Consider the following 19,493-nt stretch of genomic DNA (forward strand, 5'->3'; position numbering starts at 1 on the left):
TGCGATTAATTAAAAGCGTCGCAATTATCTTGATGATTTGATAGTTCATCATATTTTACTCATTGTATACTTCTACAAATAGAATCGATAATTAATTTTCCTCGCATAATTATTCGGACGACAATGTAGAAGCCGAACATCGAGGAATGTGCTATTTCTGTTACAACACTTCGGATATCTCAGTGTGTTTCACAATCTTTTAAATATAAATGAAAACTAAGGGGGAAAAATTAGGAATGTCCACTGATAGCTCGACTTTGCGGTATACGTATAGCGGATTTTATCGATAACGGCTGCAAATACACATTCTAATTACACAGCGGTATATAATAGGTCGGTTAGTAATAATTACAAAGTAGAAATGCCCACTGAAGATAATGTTAAAAATTTGGTGTGGTGTATTAAAAATAAGAATTTATCTAGATTGGAAAAGGACAGAATATCGTTGCTTCTTTCATTTTGTAATATTTCTTACTATTGTAAATTTAAATTACGTGAGACATACTAAGGCCATATGTACAGCAGGTGAATGGGAAACGAAATACCTGAATATTAATAACGTGGGTGGATGTTTCTTATTATAATAATGAAAATCGATATTTTCTTGTCTCAGTGTTCTGCTTATAGTCAGTTTGAAAAAAATTAAAATAATGTGAACCAGTTATATGTTTGCCTATAATTTCTTTTATTGCCTAATTTATCATAATCGTGTGTTATAATAAATTATGATTTGATGAGTGAATAATATCGTTCACTCGCCAAAGGCAAGAGTGAAATAATGACAGTAAAAATTAAACAACATTAGCAAAGGAGATGGGCAAAGAAATTTCGGAAATCAGTAAAAGCAAAGTTACAAAAATTACAAGTTTTGTTTTATCAAGATATAAAAGAATGATGTAGGATAATAAACACTTTATGGAAGTCTAGTACGCAAATTAAAAAGTCATAAAAAATTCCATGAATTTAAAAACGGGTAGTATTTATTATAGAGCTATAAATACTTCAATTTTTTCAAACGTCATAAAATTGTAGGATTTATATGGAAGTGAGGAAAAAGTATTAAGGAATCCTCTGAAATCCTTTTTTATAAGCAGCGCTAAAAAACAGAATTCAATATCAATTATATTCAATAATTGTAAACTAAAATTCAATAATATTCAATAACACAATTTTTCAAAAGGAAATTTTACAACGACTAAGTGACGTTGTCTCTTGATTGATTAAATTCATTGAGCCTTGCTTTTTTGCCGATCAACTAAAGTAACCCTTGAAAATCGAAATGTTCCACTGTATGTATATCAATCAGATTTATGCCAACAGAAATGAGAAGATATTGCTACAAGGACGCGTACAATTTACTAATCATAGCTATAGTTTACAATAATATTATGCATCATATTATATTACACGATTATACCATCGTTCACTGATAAGGAATATCAACGGTTATATAAGTTTTGAAGACTCACTTAATCATTATTCATTTGCAGCACAGTTTCATCGTATCGGTATCTACTTATCACTTCGGTGCAGTTTTCGGATGTGAAATTTACAAGGCCTGTATGTGTATGTACAGCAGCTCAGGAAAGTACAATTCGAACCTTCTTGAAAACTTTTAATGTATATACATACATGTCATATAGATGATTTTGAAATGTCATTAGTATTGCAACGAGACACGACTATCAGAAGTAATATTTATTGCAAACGTAGATACGTTTCGCAAAGCTCACCAAAATATTTCAATAGTCTATTATTATTAATTATAACGATAAGCCACGATATACAGGGTGGTTGGTAACTGGTGGTACAAGCGGAAAGGGGGTGATTCTACGCGAAAAAAGAAGTCGAAAATATAGAATAAAAATTTTTCGTTTGAGGCTTTGTTTTCGAGAAAATCGACTTTGAATTTTCGCTCGGTACGTGTGCACTTTATTACGTCTCGTTATAACGGATCTCACTGTAGATCGTTGTCTAGATGGATATTACCGCAGTTTAAGTTTTTTTTTTTGCCGTAACGAAAGATTAGGAATACATAATGAAATAATATGAAGTAATCATAAAGTTTATTATTACAAAAATTGCTGAAAATGTTGCCCATTCTGCCGAACACATAGTTCTGCTCTTCTAATTAAACTTCTATGAACACTTTCTAACGTATTTGATTGTTTTAAAGTGTGAAAGGCTACAATAATCTTTTCTTTCATCCGTACCGAGCGAAAATTCAAAGTCGATTTTCTCGCAAACAAAGCCTCGAACGAAAAATTTTTATTCTATATTTTCGACTTCTTTTTTTGCGTAGAATCGCCCCTTTTCCGCTTGTACCACCAATTACCAACCACCCTGTATATTGAGATCATCTGTAGCATTATATGTTTAAGTTTATTCGCGCGTATTATTTCTTCTCTAAACTGGAAGAGTATATCTGCAATAAATGATCTTCTAACTGCTACGTATTTTCAGATGGCTTTCAAATTTTCCTATTATAATCATAATAGTCGTGTCTGATTACCAAGGGATTTTAATACAGATTCATATTTTTGACAATATAATCGAAGAAGTCGAGTCTCGGTAGAAAATTGTTTTGCCTATCGAATATTATAGAAAGCGCTATACTTTGGACACCTTATATATCTTTTTGTATCATGTGCATTCTGTGCACTTTTGCACGTTCAAATTTCCCATAAATGTGTGCAAATGTCGCAACGTCGAGAACGATACGTTTGTACAAACTTTCTATGGCAAATATTTCAGTAATTTCCCGAAACATTGTATTTCTTTTATTCTTCCAACGATCATCGGTGTTCGGTTAACGGTTCAATTAATTCGAAAAACGTGGAACCATTCGAAGACTCATGTGGTTCCGTTACCGATCCATGGCATCAAATCATCCGGCGAATATTATCGACCGCGTAAAATTAGCCGGCGCGCTCCAACTTTCTTCCCTTCGGCTGTTTAACATGACGCGTAATAGAATCGGTAATGCGATCCACGCCGGTCGGTTTCAAATCCCTTTGTCGCTCTATAACTTATCTCCGTGAAACTCACCTTGCTTACGATCTGAAAAGTGGCCGGTCGTCACCGCGCATTGTCTCACCGAGACTTTCATGCCTTTGTGACTTCGTGATTCACGCCAGGCCAGCCTGCATATTTACCTAGCTATTCCGCAAAATGAAACCCGAGCTGAACGTGCTCGAAGCGATTTTTTATCGAGTGTCAGCGCGTACGGGCGCCCCGCTGCTCTTTCAAGCGAGTCTTGTTCCGAAATCCAGTACCTACGGTCGCGTGTAGTCGCTGGCAAAGATATATCCGTGCTGCTCTTGCACAATTAAACTACTATTACCGGTGGAATTCTGCACGTTGCAAGTTGCAAGTTACCGGTGCTAATAAATTCTCCTCTGTAACAGTGATAAATTTGAATAAAGTAAATCGAAATAAATGAATTTTACAAGTCGTCGTTTGATTATTTTAGCATAACGTAACGTAGCTTGTAACTTGTCGATTCGTTGATGTTACTAGTTGGTAAAATTATTGTGCAACAGAGAGCAGGACGCCATTGCGCAACGAATTTTATTAATCTTTTTTACCTACTTTACGTTAATTTTCATTATCAATCGAGGCGTGACGAAAACAATCTTTGTCGCAAGCTATAGTGGAATTTATGTATTGATTTACCAACCAATGAAAATCGTTCGGTTTTGTAAATTTGCCCATGGAGAATTAACTACCGTCTTTTGTTGAAACGAGTCTCGTCGAGTCGGCGATAGCTTTCCTGTTTAAAGAGATTGTTACTTTATCAAGATATCGTAATCGTTACTTTCTTAGTGACTCATATATCGAAATGATTCAGTCTGATAATAGCACGAGTAAGGAATATTTTAAGCATTCTATTGTTCCCGTCGTTTTATTTAATAACGAATATTCGGTTTCTTTGTTTCTGCATCCACCTAGTTCGGAGATATTTTTCTCCACAAACAACCTGATAGTCATGACGTACGTAATTTCATGATTTTGGCTGCAATGTTCTTCTGCAACGGAATTACAAATAATTCCCATACGAATTACGCGATATAACAAATATTAAACATTTCGCATAAAAATAAATTTTATAATATACCAGAAACTTGGATAAATATCTCAGGACTTTCTCACGTGTTTCGAGAATACAATAAAAAGTTTAACAATAGAAATATATAATACGTAATATATTATCCATGGAGGGTTGAAGATCATTCTGCGTCCTTGGAAAAGGATAAAAATTGGCAAAAGTCAAGTGAAGCTTTTTTTTCCCACGAACTGCTCAGTTGTGATCGAGCCAGAAGCAACGTAGTCTTAAAACTGTGAACTGTGACCAAGATTTGTAACGTAAGGTTCAAAGGGCGTATAATACTAAACATACGGTCGACGATAAAGCTGCGAAACTTGAGATTATATCATTGTTATTATTGTTAGCGAGTATCGTGATATAGTTACATAATTTTGTAGAATTCTCGAATTGCAGTCGAAGTTCCTTAGCAAAGACATGTTCCCTATTTTACGGACGTAAGTTCGAGTGCATTATGCGTCTGTTATCGAGGCAAATGCCATTCTAAGAAATGCCGGCTGTTATCGCTTCTTAGTTAATTCGTTTCTCAAATATAGAAAATTGAAGAGTGCTTGTAGAAAACACTGTAAGCGGCAAGAAATAAGTTTTTCAGCAGCAGAAGAAACCTTGTGCATTGACGTAGTCGAAATTCATGAGAAAGAAAAGTGTAAGTGTAGAAAAGGTCGTATGTGCCGGCTCCTAATTGTAAAGAAAGCTCATTTAGATTGATACTTATAACTGATTTTTATATTATTTTATATTATACAATAATCTTATGTACTATATTTTCTTTATATTATATCAGTACAATATTTATAACTAATATTTATTGACATTTATATTTTTGTATATAAAGGCGACGTTGTGTCACTATCTTTTAAATTTCACTTAAATTCCACGCTACAGTATTCTCGTTAGTACGTGGAATATTTTCCCTCAGAATCAAAATTTTTCAGTTTTACCACTCGCATAGTATTTCCTATCAATTATAATCTTTTTCAGTATTTTCTTATTTCCAAGAAACCTTGAAATCCAGCGAGATAGAAAGATTACAACACTTGTGTAAAATGTATGTAATTATATACGTTGTAATCTTTCTATCTCGCTGGGTTTCAAGGTTTCTTGAAAATAAGAAAATATCGAAAAAGACTATAACTGATAGAAAATATTACGGGTGTTGAAACTGAAAAATGTTGATTCTCATGGAAAATATTCCACGTACTAACGAGGGCTACGTACCGTAGCGCGGAATTTAACTGCAATTCAAATGTATGTAATTACGTGTTATATCGTTTCCATTGAAAAGATCTCAATAATTTAATTAGAAAAATTTGATTAAAAGTTACATTTTTCTTATTTTGATGACTCACTGCTGGCTGACATAACGTCGATCACTGGTCAGACATGGCGCGAATGCTCACTTCGTGGATGCGGTTCTAGGAACTGGTGGGGATGACTCCGCGTGATTCTGCGCCTACTAAGCGGGCTAAAAATGCATCTATTAAACGAGAAATACCGTATCTTGTTTGTAGTAGTTCTAATAATTTCGACTGAAATAGATACGTAGAGTTGCAGATTTTATAAGAAAAAGTGTGGCGAAACTGATGAGTCAGGAAATACATTTTTGCATTACGAAGGAACACGATTCATAGAAAACAAATGATTTCATTACCACTAACGCATAGTGATCATTTTCGTCGAGACAAAGATTTATACAAGTTTTTAGTAGGATATTTTTGCTACAATCTTTATTTCTTCGAAATAGAATTTTTTAATTCTTCCATATCGTTAGATCATGTATCACATTTCTTTAACACTTCAACACTTCAAAGAAAATCTTTGACACGTTTCGCAACATACACACTACACATTTGCTTAATCATTGTCATGACACACATGTAAAATTGTTTCAAGCCGTTTGATAGGCGCGCTTGCCTCATTGTTTTTACTATTCGCTCGACTATCGATAAACTCAGTATCTTTTTTGTCGACATAACCTCTACGCGTATGACTTCCCTGTATTATTAATTTTGACTTCACCAAACTTAGAGTCGAAGCTTTTCCAGAATAGCTGATTTTTTAAGTCTTTTCTAATTTGTCAAACGTTTTACATTTTCTGCACCTGTATTACATTCAAACATCGTTGCAATTTTGCGTTGAGAAGATATTTCGCTAGAAAAATTAGTTCTGTATCATCTTCGAAACACCACGTTCTTCTTCAACACGATCTTTCGCCCATTTCCTACTAAAATGGTAGAATATTAGAATAGTAGGAAAATAGCAATAATCCGCAATCTTTCAGAGGCCAACGACTTATTCTGCAAGAAACGATTCGAACGTAATGCTGACCAGACTCGTAGTTGAACATTCTCTCGAATCAAGAATTCTCTATTATCTCAGATTATCTGAGATTATCTCAGTTGTTTGGGCGTCTACCGGTAGCCGGGTAATTTTCGTCTACCTGGATATTCCAGCGGGTACTCGAGTACCTGTGTACCTCGTAAATCAACAGTTGTAGTCCGAGTAAGGCAGCTCTTTTATACTCAGATTTTCTTTTACGTTTTTCAATTTTAGGTCAACTGCACGCTTATTTCAGCTCTCGGTCTATTTGCCTTGCCTTTTATTCTTTATCACAGCGAGTAATTCATACGCCATAATAGAGCGTGGATGTTTAGGCAAACACATAATTTTATAAACGTAATTAAGAAAAATCAAGCTTAAATAAAGATTTATTTCGCCTGGTAGTACTAAACATCGCGAAAAGTGTTTCACTTTGAATATTTTATTTACTGTTGCATATTATTGCGCCTTTAAATTTCTTGTAAATGCATAAACGTTCGCTGTCTGGTCATAAACTATAGTCGTGACAGTAGCATGGTGGTCTGTTAAAAAAGAAAGCAAATGGAATGAAACATTTTTATTTGTCGTGACAATTTTTAGAACTTTTGACCCACCAGCTAATCATATCGTACACTGCCTATTCGTGCTTTCAGCTATTTAATAAATAAATAATGACGAATAATCTGCCCGGATATCGAGAGTGTTGCATAAGTCACAAGGAAATAATTATGCAAAAATGCATAAAAAATGTAGGATATTATCGTCTCACTCGGAAGTTAGTCTTTGAGAAAATCAATTTTCAGATATATTTAAAGATATTCAGTTGGTAAAATGAAATATTATCGTAGTAATTTTTTTTTCCTGTTTTCTTGAACCAAGTAGGTGTAGACATTGTATACAAAAACAGTTCGCGTTATAGCGTCGCTTGACGAATTGTAGGTTAGGTACGTGCATATGTTTGTGATGTAGCAATTATTCGAAGTTGAATTCTTCCAAGACTTTGCTCTGCACGGAAAAACTTTTATTTCGCATTTTCATCTATTTCTGCATAAGAAATTACTTCGTACCTATTTATGCAATATTGGAAGCACAAAGAAAATAAATTTCATCAACAGTGACTTATTACAGTTAATCGTCGACTGCCGGATTTCATTCTAATTTCTTTATTTCTTCCATTTTTCAAGTACCAACGATATGCGCAATTTTTCACATGCTTTTTTAAAAAGAAACTAATGCACTAAATTATGAGATCAACGAAAAGAAATGTATCTAACTGATTATACGTTTTATCTTCGCTAGATTACAGTTGTTCGTACATTTAGAGGAAGTTTAAGACTGAAAAAATGTACAGCATACGCAAATATATAAAATATGCAAAGCGTGCCACACGTTATAATATTTAGAGAGTAAAACAAGTCTCTGCTTGGCTTCTACCTTTTCCGTTGCGTTTATAAAAATTTCAATTCGTACGAACGTCTGCAGTCCACGCACTGATAAATTATTAAAGCGCAATCGGACATCAGCAGCCCTTTTTTTTAAGGGACCAACAACTTTTCCACTACACGAGGATTCGGCTTTATTTCCTCTTCCTCTGGCTCGTATTATTCCCTCGATTAGTCGCTCGCGTTTTCTCTGCAAAATCGCATTTGCTCTCGCGTTCTCGAGGCTCGTTTTTAGCAAAACAAAATAAAGGCCAAAGCTTCGTTTATCTCACCGGTATCATGTTCGCCAAGGTGCACGCGTTCGTCGCGATATTATTACTCATTCGTAAGAGATATCCTGCGAACAGTGTACCGATTGCCTCATCGCGAGAACAGCCGATTCTTGCTTATTCCGTTGCCGCGTGTGTGACTACGGTTTTATCTAGTTGCACGTTGCCTGTAGAAATTCCGAAACGTGAAATTCCGCGATAGTGGCCTGGAAAATGGCTATCACGGTTCCATGATAAAGTTACGGGGTGCTCAGGACTCAGTTATCGACAGGGGATTCCCTTGCAACTTGGCTTCGAATTTGAAGAGCGTGCAGTACTTGTTAAAATACGCAAAGTGTCGCGATGATGAACGCGAGATGAAACGTAATTAGCAGGTGCGCGTGTTCCTGCAATTTTATATTTTTGTGATATATAAACATTTTATTCCTGTTTCGCGCTAAGTACGACGCGCGCTTGAAAATTTAACATTTTACACATATTTACTGTCGCTCTTATATTCGCTATTTTATATATATTTATTGTTACTTTTATATGTACTGTTTTATATATGTTTGTACATCGTTTGCGCTGCATATATCTGTGTACATACTTTAAAATTTGCTACGAATGCATGGACATCGGCAGTGTAGCAATTAGTTGCAAATAATAAATGGACTTCCGTGAAGGAAGTATCAATCGAGTTACTTAAGAACGTTATATGATGAGAAAAGAAGAATTGAGTGGCTCACGACAAAAACAAGTAGACAATAAGCTGGATTCATAATATAGACGATTTATATCTTGACTTAGGTATTGTCTGATGGAAATTAACCGGTTGTGTAATAACTTTTATCACGAGGTCCACAACTTCATCGTTTGATCATTGTTCTCCTGCCAACATATCATGCATCTAAAATCAATTTTAATACTACATTTATTTGATCAACTGGTTCTACTTTAATATTTACAATTGGAGGATTAACAGGAGTTATATTATCTAATTCACTAATTAATATCATTTTACATGATACATATTATGTAGTAAGACATAAAATGTAGAATCTAAAATCAATTTTAATACTACATTTATTTGATCAACTGGTTCTATTTTAATATTTACAATTGGAGGATTAACAGGAGTCATATTATCTAATTCACTAATTAATATCATTTTACATGATACATACTATGTAGTAGAACATAAATTTGTAGAATCTAAAATCAATTTTAATATTTACAATTCGAGGATTAACAGGAGTTATATTATCTAATTCACCAATTGATATTATTTTACATGATATATATTATGTAGTAAGACATAAAATGTAGAATCTAAAATCAATTTTAATACTACATTTATTTGATCAACTAGTTCTATATTAATATTTACAATTGGAGGATTAACGGGAGTCATATTATCTAATTTATTAATTGATATTATTTTACATAATACATATTATGTAATAGGACATAAATATGTAGGATCTAAATTTTAATGTTATATTTGTTTGATCAACTGGTTCTATTTTAATATTTACAATTGGAGGATTAACAGGAGTTATATTATCTAATTCATTAATTAATATCATTTTACATGACAAATATTATGTAGTAGGACATAAATTTGTAGAATCTAAAATCAATTTTAATACTACATTTATTTGATCAACTGGTTCTACTTTAATATTTACAATTGGAGGATTAACAGGAGTTATATTATCTAATTCACTAATTAATATCATTTTACATGATACATATTATGTAGTAGGACATTTTCACTATATTTTATCAATAGGAACAGTATTCGCAATCATTGCAAGATTAATTCATTGGTATCCTTTAATTACTAATTAATTATAATTAGTAATTAATTGTAATTGTACACATTGTTACAAGAATTGTGTAATATATCGAATATTTTGTTTAAAAACGTTGGAACGCAAAGGTGCCAGAGTAGCAGGCAGTCTTTTGCTCTGCTGGGTAAAGACAAACATGGACAATTCATGGGTGAAGCATTTTTTACTTCGGAATGTTATACGATAATTCAACAAGAATTGATGCAAATGCAAATTGCGAGAAATTCTCTACACGCAGTTGTTCTTAAATACTATTTTTCCACAGATTTTGCCAGGATTCTGGTCGTCTCTTTTCAAAATTATTTCTTGCGAATCGAAAATATCAACCGATTTCGATCTTTGAAGTTTCGATACACGTTGCAATTTTTCTTAATCGCCGATGCATGACACTCAATACATTGCCGGTTATCTGCGGTTCGCAGAAGCTTCTTCGTCCAGTGAAATAGTTGGAGACTCCTCATAATTCCTAAGCTAATGATTAGGTTGCGGATATTTATGCAAATTTATATTTCTGTAAGAATAATGAAAAGAACAGGACTTAGATAGCGACTTGTTTCACCTGTTAAATACCCTAACAAATACTCTGTACTTTGGTATTTTATATATTTTTATGTATTACGTGCATTCCATACGCTTTTGCCTTCACAAAAGCATAAAGATCCACAGTTTACTGATGACATTTTCTATACTTTTTTTTACATTCTCGTCCCTATTGGATATTTTATTCACGCGTTTCGTGCACGGTATGCTTTTGCATCTTCACATTCCGCACAGAAGCATAAAAATCAGCAGTGTCTCCTAATAATATTCCCCCTTATTAAACTCTTTTTCACGTGGTTCGGCCTCGACTTTCTCAAACTGCGTCTGCGTACATTTACGTTTACTTTGAAACTTGCATCTCGTATATTTGTCACGTAAGCTTTGCTTTCTGTCTTTCAATAGAAACGCAGGTATTGCGCGATCTTGAGCAAACGCGATTTCGCGTTTAGAGCAAAGAGAGGAGACAGAACGTTGCCCAAAGTATCGAGGGATGGTGCTAATTGCCACGAAGGAAAATCAGAATCCCACGGTTTCGCTGTGATAATCGGACGTTGCTTTAATTGAATCGCCAGTCTAGTAACGAGGAACCAGGCTTTGGTGAAATTCGAGGGATTCATCGATTGGTTTAGCTGGTTACCGTTAGTCATGTTTCCTGACGACACGCGCGGCACACGCGACCACTTTCCCGTGTCGATGAACCGCCAGATCTCTGTAATACAGCGCTATAAACGCGCTGAATATTTCGAAACCGTAGGAGAAAATCAGGATAAATCACGTGTCCACTTTTCCACTCTGGCAACAGATTACGAGAAAATATGAGCGACGAGTTTCAGATGTAAATGCGAATAGGCTGTTTGAAGCAGTTGAGGTCGTCAGGTCCCATGGAAACAGGCGAAAAGGATTTAATCATCAAATATTATTAATAGATCGTGGATTTTGAGATGCAAAAGCATGCAATGTCGAGTTCGTTTACAAATTTTCGAACTCGAGCTTTTTTCCAAAACTTCACTCTGCTTGAGGCGATTTCTTTTATTATTATCGTAATCCGCGTACCTGAAGTCTATCGCGCAGCGATGATCAGCGCACACGACTTGAATTGTAAGAGAAGAAAACGAGCAATGTCCATTTTTCGTGATTTTCCACTTTGCGGCTCATTTTGTTTGCGGAAACTGGAATTACAGAAGCATCGAGTCACAACGATCGTGACGTTCAAAGCGTCTCCGGAAGATGAAGATTCGGCGCGCAGATTGGAAACAATGTCCACTCCGTGCTACAACAAAACACAGGTAGAAATAATTAATATTTTATTAAACATTCGTACGACGTCCAAGTGTAAAATTGGTTTTATTCATTTCATTGTTGTATGATAAAAAGATGGCAACTTAACTTTCTGAGCACAGCTACTTCGTGACATTCCTCGTTCTTTTCTCTATCTTCTCTTCGCACGCATAAATTTAGACTCGCGTTCTTCTTATACGTATTTGATTACGAAATCTGTTGCTGAGCTGTGACAACGTTCCTTTTGCGAAATATTAGAACTGCAGGATAATCGCGTGCTAGACGATATCAGCTACGTTTAAGGTAAAAGCTGAATCTTAAAAATAAAAGCGCTGTCTCGGCGATTCGGTTTCGTTTATCGATCGCGGCGCCGACTCGCGTTCGTATTTGCCGCGTGTTTCGTGCGGCCTGCACTTTCGCACGTAAAACTGGCCGATGCGTGTTCGATTACTTAACGCGCCGTATAAATATTGTGGAAGACGCGGAATTTGTCATTACGCAATCGCTAAATAATTCTTAATGGCTCGTTAACGACGCGTTCGTTTCTCTTCGTATCGATCGTCAGGCTTCTAACGAACTGTTTCGTAATTTCGACAATGGGCGAGGGAACGCTGGAAACTAGGCGATTAAAACGATTTTGAAAAGAAAGCTGGTAGAGAAATGCGTGAACGCACTTATCAAATTTCAAATTTAAAGTTAAGGTATCTTTTATTTCACTTTGTAAGTCACATCCTCTGTTTGTTTACAGAGGAGTAATCGTAAGATTCAGCACGTTTCCATGCTGCTAAAATTGTCTTCCCATTTGCTTTTCGACCTCTTCGTTTTAACTTCGTTTCAAAAATCGTTTTGCCAATGCTTTTCAAAATATTGCGCGCCGTAGTACTCGACTATATATTCTTCTTAATAATTTGATACTTTGCTTCTCTTACTTTCTGTCAAATAGTTTTAACAGACTCGGTTGCATCTCCGGGGCACGTCACATTCAAATATTCCCTGTTAGTCATAAAGCGAAGATAGAATGAACACGCGTTTACGTTTGTGTTGAAAATATTGAACATTCTAAACGGTGTACTACATTTCAGCAGATAGCGAAAAAGTTAACACGTTGACTGCCATGGGGGCCACCGGTGACCGGCGACGCAGCAAATATTAAAAGTACATAATTATAAAAAAAAAAGAATAATCGTAATAATTGTTTACAACGCCGTGGCACCAGGAAAGATGCTTCAGGCATGATTTTATAACTCATTTTATTTGCTGCAAATAATATTTCAACATAATATGCATCGCATAATGAAAAGTTCAGGTCGGCGCCTTCGGCAAACCATGGAAAATTCGTCTGACAGTCAACGTGTTAATGAAACGCTCCTTGGGATCGTATCGAGTAATTGAATAATCATTTACTTGATCGAGCCGTTTTAATACTTGAAAAGCTTCGATATACTGTATGAATTACACATGTGTGCATGGCGAAATGTTATTTCGTGATTTATATTCCTTTTATAAATCTAGCGCACTTTATTTTTAGTACAGCGTCAAAACTATCCAGAAACGTATGCTTTTAATTCACTTTGATGTTTCGTAGTAATGTAATTTCTCGAAATGCATGGAATTCATTTATTTCGTTCAATTTATTCGAATTGCTGGTTCATCTTGTAGTAATTTCTTTTTTCTTTTTGTTCTTCGATATCGTTGCTGAAGCGGAAGAATATGCGAAATACAACAAAACACGATTACGTGTTAAAATTGTTCGACACGTTGTGCGTGATCCGTGCGATAAGAATGGATGGATTGCTAATTATTGCTATTATTAAGATGCAATTTTATCTCTTAGATGTAACATTTTAATAGCGTTTGTCGCAGTACATATATTGGAGAATCTGTTGATAGTCGATGCCAAGAAATACAAAATTTCTCAACTCCGCTAGCAGGAAAATATTTTAGTTTCGGTAATGTAGCTGATCGTTTCTGAAGGCTCGCGAGAATTCTTGCAGGAGGGTGCAACGCGAAAAAGATAGTTGCAACATAAATCACAGTCAGCATAGTATACACTTTTATCGTACAATTTCGCCCGTTTCATCCGCCGTATAGAAGCTGATGAAAACTGACGATGATGTCAATCGTAAATTTTACGATCAATTGTAAGATAAAAAACAAACGAAAAAAGCTAATTTTCCACTCATGCACGTCCATCCTACACGTACAAACGGCAAAGATAATAAATTAAAAATTGTTCAATCGCGTTCAAAGCTATTAGATCATCCCGTATATCGAGATAAGCAATATCGTATTTATATAAGTCTTTCTAAAAGGCAACAATTTTATCATATTTGTTGACGAACAAATACATTATCTCTTATTTTCTGCAACTTTGACGCGTTCTCTTTCCGTATTTTTGCAATTCGCCAGTTAAAAAATTCTCCAGATACTTGGAAGAAAATTGTCAAATTATTTGTTTATTCGAAAGTTTATTCGAGGTTTCCTCGTAGGTCGAGTTTCAATAGCATTCTAGAAACTAAATCATCCTAAAACCCAACAATTTTATCATCAACCGGCGAGTAATATTGGGTTGGCAACTAAGAGGTTGCGGATTTTGTCAATACCATCTAATGACAAAATCCGCAACCACTTAGTTGCCAACCCAACGTATTATCCTTTGCTTTCTGCAACCGCGATTCACAGTTTTGGAATTTTTGCGAATCTTCTCTCCCGAGATTGTTCAGATATCCAGAAGAATATTGCAGAACGCCTGCTTCTCGCTTAAATTTTGACAGAATTTTGAAAATCAGTGGCTGCTAGGTCCGTAAGATAAAGCGGCTGATTCTAATTTATTCGTCCAATTCTGTTTTCGCCCCGTGGCCATCATCTTCTGTATCGTTGCTATTCGCGGTTCTTCCAACGGCTAATTATAAATTTCAGTTAACGTCCGATTCCGTCTTAGACACTGGAAACGTGAAATAAAAAAAATGTAGCAAACGACCCGCTATTTGTTTAGACAGCACGTTCGGCTCGCTCTATTCGTTTCAAACAAATAGGCCGGGCAATTTCCAGGCAAATTAGCGTGCTACGCTAAACGGTATCCGTAAACAAGGCATATTACTTACTAGATCGGAATTTCGGTCGGTTTTTCTTGCGATCGTTTGTATTTCTAGTCTCACAGGGTTTGGAGTAAGTGCAGAAATAAGTTTCAAGCATTAACTCGGACTCTGTTCTTCCGGCCACGAGGACGTGAGTAGCGTACTGAGTACAGAATAATTTTCTCGGTCACAGTCTCTCATAACTCTATTCATTGTGCACCGATTAAGTTCTTAACCTTCGGCGGACCGGTATTACCATAATAGTGTCGCCGTACGAGGATTCCTCGCGTGCACATTATACACTCGGTTGTGCCAGTTTGTCGATTTATGGCGAACTCGGTGTCACGCCGTGTCTTCTCTGCCTGTATCTTGCCAATATCCAATACGTTGCGAGCATCTTCTTTATTTTCTCAAAGATATTAATCTGCATCGCCAATTGCCATATCGTAAGCTACTTGCTTCTAACGTACACTCTGTCTGTCGTGTTAATTTAAGTTTCGGTTAATCGTACTTCTTCGTTCTCCCAAAGATATCTCATTCGTGTCGCCAATTACGATGCTTTATATTTGTAACGTACACTGTGTCGTATTAATTTTAGTCCTAATTCTATACTATTTATATACAATTAATAATTCTAATTAATAATAATAATTAATACTTCTAATATACGCTGTATCATGTTGATCTGTGTTTAAATTAATTTCACTGTATGTGATATATATGCTCACTTTTCAACTTGCCTCGTTGTATTTTACACGTCAGGTTTTCTGTATCCCTGTTACGCTATTTTGTAGATCGCGGTTGCTAATGACTATGCAAATTTGTAGACGCGGTCCTAGACGAAATAAATGAATAATAATACATTCGTTTGGGTCAAAGCAAACAAGTAGGAAAATACGCGATGTTCACCATTGGTCGATCAGAAGGGAATAATATAATAAAAATATCTACTTGATTCGATTGGATAGTGGGAAAATGGACTCGCTTTCTATGTTTTCCGACTCACTCATTCCCATACCTCTGTCATTCCTTTGTTTTTAATGTAGTATGGGTCACACCTAAATGCTCACACCTACCTACATTTCTATTTCCGATGTTCACGCTAAATCTATTCTTAAACATATATAGTGGCGGACAAAGGAAAGTTTATAAAATAAGAAATACGAAAAGACAGCATAATTTCACAGAATGCATAACTGTTAGCAGTATAGTGAATTGGAACTGTTAGTAGAAAATTTGCTGAGATTACAGCGCATCGATTTTAAGCATTTCTTTTATCCGCCACTGTATATCTTTTCAACCTAAGCGCGTTTATGCAACGTCATTTATCTAAATTTCGCTTGTTAATTCGAGCCATATATTTTTATACTTTTATTTCCTGTGATTCTTAGCTTATCATCGCACCGAGCGAATAATATTTCGCCGTATAATTTCAACGCTTCGGATAAGCTTCGTTTTTATCGCTTCTTAGCGGTATCGATTCAACGGAATTGCGCTTTCGGATCAATTACCGGCGTAAATTATCATGCTGAATGAGAGGGAGTATTGGAAAAATTTGAAGCAAAAGGTTGACACGACGAGAAGTCGATCAAGTACCTGGCGAAAGTGGTCGATGAGACGACTTGGCGATTGAAAAGATCGTCGAATTACGAAAATTAAGTGACGTATCTTGTTGCTCTAAATTTCAATTATTTTCAATTATCTCGACATTTTAGCGATACTCAAATAACACGCTCTTCCACTTAACCAACATTCTGCCACAATGTGGATACGTATTTTTCTTTTTGTCAAGAAAGTTGACACGATGTCGCACGTTAAACGATTAAACGTTGAACATTCGGCGGTGCTTTGTTTTTTATTTCCCTGTCGTTTGTCCATTCTATCAATCGTGAGATATCTTTTCCTGGAATACGTAATAATTAGAACGAACGTCTCCGATCTAGAGAATATATCGTGTTACGTAACGTTCAATCGCCTTAACTTCAACACGATAAAATGGAGAAATAGCTTGGATGATTTTATAGTTTGTCCAAAATCAAGACAATGATTTCTAAATGTTGATGCTTTCCAAAAATACATTACGAGCGTTAATTCTAGATTCTTTATTTGCCACGTACTCGTATTTGTTACTACGTTGAAATTCTCTTTTTCGTTCAGATACATTTAACACGGTTCGACTGTTAAATAAAATAACATTATTAATAACTACATCGCGAATTTCTATGCATTTAGAGCATAGGTGATATGAAAGAATATACAAAATATTCAACATTTTGTGTCTTCTGTAATACAGAAAGATAAAACAATTTTCTACCTTTTTTTATCTTCGGTCGTTTAATCTCAAAAATATGATTCCGCATAGAAAAATTTCGTTTAACGAGCATTGATAATTATAAAATATAACAAAATGGATAGAAGAAAGATACGATAAAATTAAAAATCTCCGATATTTTCTTCTGAAAATAACGTTTTCCTAATCGAGGATCCTAATATTTGTATCGAATGCTTTAAAGAAATACGTCTAATTGTTCGATTTGTAATCGCGTAACCCTTCAGCTTCCTCGTAGGTGTGGAAAAAATAATTTCTCGTCAGACGATAATTAAAAGTCAGATATTATTAGTATGCTTATACACGCAGGTCCGGAAGTAGTGACATTACAGATTACGGACGCTTCCGTGCCACTTATATGAACATATTGCTGTATCTAATGCGTGACCTTCGCCATAAAGTAGAATATGGTAAAGTTTGCGCTTGGCGATTGTTATGCGCGAGTGTAAATTATCGAACAAGGAATTTATTTGAAACTCGACGAACAGAAATCCAAGTTTCTGACGATGACCGATCGGATTTCGTTCGGTAATCGAATTTACGAATTCACCGGTTAACAATAGTCAGCCGAAGGTCGTCGGTAAAAATGCCGATTTTCCCCTATGCTCTGATCCGGTAGAAATTTTAATATAAATCGTTGTTCCCTTTTTTTCCATGAGAATTTAATGGAAAAACGAAAGATCGCTGTTTGCGGATTTTCTTTATACGAGCAAAGTGTCTGGTCGATGTTCGTGGAAGAACTGTTTTGAAAAAACGATCCGTAAGACAAAACGGTGAACTGAATCAATTGCTTTGGAAGCTTTAGTTTTAGCTTTCTCGCAGTAGCTTCGAATTAAGAGTTGCTCGAATCGATTAAAGAACTTTGTTCCTATTTGTATGCAGGAAATTCAACTGTTCCATTAGAAAATACACTCGGCAATAATAAATTTCCTACGGATTATAAACCTGTACCATTCTGCTTCGTTAAAATGGTCCCATTTAGCATGTTTTCGTTCGTCAAGATATATATGCAAATATCTCAAATCAACAACGTTTTTATCTGTTGGCTAAATTTATAATAAACAGACTATTACATATTGTGTCATATTTTGTCAATAACATCTAATGACAAAATCTGCAATCACTTAGTTGCCAACCCAATAATTAGATATTTGAAATGGAACTGATTATAGAAGAAAGAAGGAAGAGAGAAGCAGAAGAGAGGGGGAAAAGGATAAGGGAATCCAAATATAACGGACATTATAGAAAAATAGGCAAAGATGAGTTACCAAAGTACTTGGAAGGGAGGATGAAGTGGAAGGATAGGACAATTCTAGCCAGGTTCAGGTGTGGAAACGAGACCAAAGCGAGGGGATACTGTAAAGAAGAGGGAGAAAGAAGATGCAGACTATGTAAAAGAAAAGAAGAAGACCTGAGACAATTATTTAGTTGCCAACCCAACAATCAGATATTTTAAATGGAACTGATTATAGAAGAAAGAAGGAAGAGAGAAGCAGAAGAGAGGGGGAAAAGGATAAGGGAATCCAAATATAACGGACATTATAGAAAAATAACCAAAGATGAGTTACCAAAGTACTTGGAAGGGAGGATGAAGTGGAAGGATAGGAAAATTCTAGCCAGGTTCAGGTGTGGAAACGAGACCAAAGCGAGGGGATACTGTAAAGAAGAGGGAGAAAGAAGATGCAGACTATGTAAAAGAAAAGAAGAAGACCTGAGACAATTATTTAGTTGCCAACCCAACAATCAGATATTTTAAATGCAACTGATTATAGAAGAAAGAAGGAAGAGAGAAGCAGAAGAGATGACTATGTAAAAGGAAAGAAGAAGACCTGAGACATGTAATAGACGAATGTGAAATAACCGGAGGACCAAAAGACATGGAAAAAACACTGAATGAGACTGGAGAAGGACTAACGGAATTAAAAGCAATAATAGAGAAGAGAAGGGCAAGGGCAATACAAGACGGGGAGGAAAGACAAGAAGGTAGCACAGCAAGGAGGCAAAAGACCAAAAGTGGCAATAACGTGTAGTCATAAGTTGCAATAATTTTTAGTCATTAGTTTTAGCTGTGAGAGATAAGAATAAGCTAACAATAGAGTAGATAAGAGGTAGATATATAAGGAGCAAAATAAGCGTAAGAAATGTAAATCGAAAGTTCGTCCAAAGCCGAAAGGCACGGACTAAAATAAATAATAATAATAATAATAATAATAATAATAATAAATGGAACTGTGTAAAGCGAGGAAATAACAAAAGCTGAGTATTTTTGGAGGTTTCGAAATGCTAAATAGATACGACA

At 35.4% G+C, this 19,493-nt stretch overlaps 2 protein-coding genes across 11 annotated transcripts in view; one reads left to right on the top strand and one right to left on the bottom strand.

Moving 5' to 3' along the window:
- Nucleotides 1-19,493, top strand: part of LOC122571673 (guanine nucleotide-binding protein G(q) subunit alpha) — a 61,544-nt gene that overhangs the window by 5,265 nt on the left and 36,786 nt on the right. The gene's annotated exons all lie outside the window — the stretch shown is intronic.
- LOC122571675 overlaps nucleotides 9,987-19,493 on the bottom strand; it is a 30,774-nt gene continuing 21,267 nt past the window's right edge. Inside the window, exons 6-7 of one of the 2 annotated variants that reach the window (XR_006318162.1) lie at nucleotides 11,564-11,780; nucleotides 9,987-10,481 (exon numbers count right to left, since the gene is read on the bottom strand). The gene's annotated coding sequence lies outside the window, so the exon portion shown is untranslated. Of the gene's footprint in view, nucleotides 11,781-19,493 lie in introns of both variants that reach the window. The other variant, XR_006318160.1, reaches the window with a different exon arrangement.

Source organism: Bombus pyrosoma, linkage group LG10 (genome assembly GCF_014825855.1).
Source record: "Bombus pyrosoma isolate SC7728 linkage group LG10, ASM1482585v1, whole genome shotgun sequence".
Lineage (NCBI taxonomy): Eukaryota > Metazoa > Arthropoda > Insecta > Hymenoptera > Apidae > Bombus > Bombus pyrosoma.